Genomic DNA, 6000 nt, shown 5'->3' on the forward strand with positions numbered 1-6000 from the left:
ACATAAGTATATAACCAGGGCGACCCCAGATTCAAACTCCCGATTGTAGGCCTACGTTGTTTCAATCGTAGCATTGTTGATTGTCTTCACCGTCCAACACTCACCATTGTGTTACCTGTATGTGAAATACTTTAATTTCATTGGTCAAAGGCGCTTTAACAAGTTTCCCAGGAGGGTAACAACTGGAAACAATATTACCCGCCGCTACGGTAGCCGCCAAACTCTCCGCAGAGAAGCTGAATCGCTAACAATCGTTAGCGGCTTTGGTGACACTGCTACAAAGTGGCGTACATCAGACCGTATTACCCTCGAGAGAAGCATACAACTTATAATACCCAGAGGATGGTGTCCATGTAGATGGTGTAGATGCAGCTGGAGCACCATGCAGTTTGGTTGCTGGTGGTCTATATCCCAATTTTCACATGTATTGTTTTGTAAAGTCATATTGTCATGCTTACAAACTAGTTTCATATCGATATCTGTGATCCTCTAGTTATTTTACCGTCTTTTGCTGACAGATTTTATAGCTTATAGTTCCGTCTTCTATTCTCGCGGTAAACACGTTTTCTGCCGATATCGCCGATGCGCGACACCGAACGGTTGTTAGCCTTGTCGACCGGTAACTAGGCAGTTGCCCAAGTTTGCAAGTGATCAAAATCTTGCAATATCACGAATATTGGTGAATTTATACAAACATGGACATATCATAACTTTTCCCCTCCCTTTTCGGCAGGATTGCTCTTCCATAGACTCCATAACGTTCCTCGTTATACCGCGAGAATGGGAGAAGCCTCATTTCGTCAATGACGGATGGCAATGTTTATCACCGGGCTCACAAGTGATAACTAGAAAATGTTTTTACTCGTAAAAACAGATGTCCCCCCTTTCCCCCAATTCAACGTTGAGGCGTCAAACAATGCATTTGATTCCTTCAATTTCAAAATCTCTAAGTATGAAAATACATATCGTATAGTAGTACATGTATATGGTTGGTCCTTCTAAGCTTACTAATAATGGGTATTGGTATTAAGTATACAAAATTCGGTGAAGGTGGGTGAAGTGGTTTTAGGGTTAAGCTCCGAACACAAACCCTACCCTTCAAAAAGTGCAAGTCCAAATTTGTTGCCATGTAAACAGAAAAAAGAAAATTGAAAGAAAAGTTCAACCCCCAGAAGGCACATCTACATGATATGGATAGGCAGTATACTACATTTCGTGAAGATGGGTCAAATAGGTTTAGAATTTTGCTCCGGAAACGAACTTTACCCTTCAAAAAGACAAAGTCCAAATTGTTGCCATGGAAACAGAAAAAACATAAAATTGAAAAAAACCTCAAATCCCCCAAAGGCACATCTACATGATATGGAGAGGCAGTATGCTAAATTTGGTGAAGATTGTTCAAGTAGTTTTAGAGTTGTGTTCCGGAAACAGTGGGAACGCCGACGCCGACGAAACTCAACTAAAAACTGTTACATACCTTACGCTTCTAAGCATTTAGTGCTGATCCTCGCCACATGCGTCTTCCGAGAGCCGTCTCATACGAATCAGTTCAAGGATATGTCTTGCAATCTGTATTCTATACCCATTACTACAGGCAACAGCTTTCAACAAGTTTTTCAATACGTGGTATATTTTCCTGTTTATCATATCATTTCACGTATGTCGACATATTATATAAGGATTTATACACTGTAAATATATGTACAGATTGTTAACAACGTTCGATATGAGAGAAATGTTACACGCTAAGAGAGCTCGTGGCTAGGCACCATTTAGCGGAGGCTATGTACATAGTCAGTACATATTTCTTTCATTTGCCAAAGTGACTTTGTGCTAAATTGTGATAACTGTAAAAATTGAGCGTCTTCCTGCGATCTATTTTTAGTCTGTGTTTGTTGTTTAACGCCGCACACAGCAAAATTCAAGCTATAGTTGATCTACCTTCAAAGGTCTCTTGCAAACATTCGTCCAAATATCGTTAAGCCAAAACCTCGTGATTGTACATTACGTTCCAGTGTAGACTTGAAGTTGTTTTTTCCTTCATGCCCATTTTCCTTTATCCGCATATTCCACATCTGCTAGTTCTCCTGAGTCGAGACTCAAAATAAAACCATCCAAATGTCAGAGATTTTACCGTTATATCATATTCATCCACAAACGACCAACACTTTACGCACCTTAGGACCCGAGAAGGTTCAGTTTAGAATTGGTCGAGCAGGTGTTGCCGCTTTGCAGGTTCAACGGAGTGAAGGAACAAGAATAGGCAGAAATTATCTGCCGTCGTTATTGGTAGAATTTTCGTAACATTTATTCTACAAAAACACTTCTGGCGTAACGGGTAAATGAAAGCAGATTTAAATTTAAGTCCCCTGTTCCTTCACTCCGTTGAACCGGAAGCTGGCAGGGGTAATGGCGGCGAAGAACGATTTGACATGCCACGAGTGTCGCTTAAAATGTTGAATTAAATATATTGTACGTGAGTAATTATTAAATATGAGGTTGGAAATCTGAGAACACAACTCTGTGAGGAAATGCGTGTCTACCGTTGATGATGGCGATATTTTAGTTTGCTATAAAAGATATATTTCGAACCGAAGAGAGGGAAGCACGTTGCCAACCTTTGCTCGCTTCGCTCGCATATGGAAAGACTGGTCATTTTCTCTTTGTTGCGCAACCCTATTTGCGCTACAATTTGCCTGTGTTTCAACGCACACTCTTCCGTCATCTCAGGCCCATGAGGCTCTTCCACAGTGCTTCCAGAATGTTTTCATGAACAAAATCCACAATCCGTGACTCTGTGGCAGATGGAAACAACATGTCTGTGTCTGACCCTAGTGAAGTTGACCTGGAACCTATCAGTAGGTCCATTGTCGGTAGTGTTCGTAATCAGCAGAAGCTCACTAAATTTAGATCTTTCAGTGAGGAGGAAGTACTCAAGCTGATCAAGAGATGTAACCTCACATCATGTGCTCTGGACCCTTCAGCAACGTCCGTGCTGTTAAACAACCTTGACGTCCTTCTCCAAGTTTTGACGTTTATCATCAACACGAGCCATGGATCTGGTGAAATGCCTCATGTGTTCAAATCGGCACTTGCAAAACCATTGCTGAAAAAGCCAAACCTGGATTGTGATGAATTTAGCAACTATAGACTGGCTTTTAACCTTACCTCTGTCTCCAAGCACACAGAATGTGCAGTGAGTGATAGACTGTCAGAACATCTCCAACACCACGATTTGTATGACAATCTCCAGTCTGCATATCGTGGTTATCAGAGGACTGAGACGGCACTCGTCAAGGTCCTCGGTTATCTGAGGCGTGGTGTTGATGAACACAAAGTTGATATATTAAACCTTCTCGATTTAAGCAGTGCCTTTGATATCATCGATCATGACAAACTCATCAATCATCTCAGGTGTGATTTCTCCATTGACGGAACAGCTCTTCCTTTTCAGTCGTATCTGTTGGGTCGTGTTCAGACCGTCATCATTGATGGTCATTACTCCGACGCGGCCAGCATCAAGTATGGTGTTCCACAGGGGTCTGTCCTAGGACCAGTGCTGTTCACACTGTACATAACAGAGATCGGAAGCGTAACTGATGAGCACCGTGTGAATCATCATCACTATGCAGATGATGCACAGGTGTACAGATGCTTCAGTCCTGACAAGGAATAAACACCTATTGCCTCGAGAGACATGTTCCAATGCCGTCTCAGTATCAAATCCTGGATGCTAGTAAATAAACTAAAATTGAATAGCAGCAAGACCGAATCTATTCTCCTGGGTCCAGTGAAACGGAGGGATCTGAGTGCTATTGATTCCTTCGAGTTCGACAACTCACATATTCCTTTCGCAGATCAAGTCAGAGATCTTGGTGTAATCCTAGCCTCAGATTTGTCACTTGACAATCATGTCTCTAATCTAGTTTAGACCTGCTTCATCTCACTCCGGAACATTGGCTATATCCGTCAATACCTGACAACTGAAACAGCAACAACCCCTGATCTATCCCTTGTCATGAGCAGACTTGACTATTGCAATTGTCTTTTGGCCGGTGCAACCCAGTCTCAGAGGTGAGGTGAGGTGAAATTGGGTTTAACGTCGTGCTTGAGAATATCTCGCTCATATGACGACGTGCATGCGTGTGTATGTGTATGTGCGGCTGCTTGTACTAGCCCAGACTTAAGCTGGTTTTATAGTGCTAGCACACTGAGATACTACGCCGCAGTGAAGCATGAATATCCCACTCAGACACATTATACTGACTCCAAGCCGACCAGTCCTTGTTGTACCCATTAATGCCGAGCGTCAGGCAGGGACCAACAAGTACCATATTTTAACGTCTTTTGGTATGAAGCGGTCGGGGATCGAACCGCGACCTTCCGCTCTCCGGGTGGACGCTCTAACCACTACACCACGGAGGCGGTTCCTAGTCTCAGATACAAAAGCTACAAAGAGTACAGAATGTAGCAGCCCGCAAGATCTAGGAAGAATGATCATATCACTCATATTCTATACTTTCTACACTGGTTGCCTGTGGATTTCCATTCTGAATGCAAATGTAATTTGTTTTACCTCGATGGCCAAATGTTTCTTTTGAGGAATTTGCTGGATTTTGTACAAATTCTTTGGATTTGACTATATAATATATGTATGTATGTAAACTCAGTTTGTAAATATCAAATTCTGATTTAGCAGAGTCTGTTTCTGGCTTGGTTTTGAAGCAATATCAAGAACTACCAAGTAGATACCGTAGGTTTATACTGTCTGTAGACCCAACCCATCAGCAAAGAATCGATGGCGTCAACAACATCAGTCATTATAAGTTCTTTCTTTAGAAAATATCACCTTTTGCCAAATATCATTCCAATGTGTCCGGAATATACACCACTGCAGACGCGTTTCCCTTCTTAGCAACCCATACATGTACAACCATGTAGATCTAATGTCTTCTGGATAGTTATTGTGGAAAAAACGTTTGTTATTGTCCTCACTCAAGAGACATTTTCTTTCACCAAGCGCGAAGGTGTCATCATAATCATCACTGTCGCTTGAAGTTTTTCCCCCGACCATTTTTTTTGCGATTTTCAATTGAACCGGCCTTGAGAAATTTCGTTATAACACTGTTTGCTGCTATTCTTGGTATATATGAAATACCCTTGCCAACCAAGAAGTACTTTCAACTTCTAACGATGCTCGAATTCTTCACTTCCATCCCATCTTGAAAACACAGTATTCGTTAACAAAAGCAGACGACAAATTGCTACGCTCACATGACTTTTAGGCCCGAAAGTATGTCACGGCACTTCGCGAGATCTTACCTTGTTTAGTAGTTCCGGTTACAAACAACGTTTCATACCTTTACGCATGGTCTCACGAATGGCAGTTGGCAGTAAGGAACCGTCACGCCGAAAACCCGGGTTCGAATCTTCACACAATATCTGAAGCCCATTTCGTCTGACTAGCGCCCTGATATTGCTGGAATTTTGCTAAAAGCTGCGATAAACCTCATCAACTCACTTAAGTTGTGTTGCAATAGGCATGTATTCATGTGTGTGTATTGTGTTCGAAATCAAGTTTAAAAGTACACGTTGTGTTTAATGGACATTAGAGGTGGTTAATGGACAAACGTAGAGGTGTTTGAATGGCCATGTGTTTGAATGAGCATGTTTCGTGAGCCTCATGTTACAAAAATACTGATGTTCTTTCTACAGAATCTCAGAATGGCTGGCAAAGGATATTCCTGTGTTATTATTCTGTCAGCGTTCATGATGAAGTTTCTGGGACCCTGTCTGAGCTACGTCGCGGGGGTGTATCACGTGGCGTTGATGGAGCAGTATGACAACGTCCAGGTCGTCGCTTGGCTGGGATCCATCTTTGCGTGCATGTTTGATTTGACAGGTGGGACATCTCCCCAATAATAATCAGGAGACAATAATGATTCCGAAATGTCTTTGGATATCCTCCATTATATTCGGTTCCGAGATGCAGAAGTGAGA

This window comes from Haliotis rubra, unplaced genomic scaffold (assembly GCF_003918875.1).
Source record: "Haliotis rubra isolate DU_JTF1 unplaced genomic scaffold, ASM391887v1 Scf22, whole genome shotgun sequence".
Classification (NCBI taxonomy): Eukaryota; Metazoa; Mollusca; class Gastropoda; order Lepetellida; family Haliotidae; genus Haliotis; species Haliotis rubra.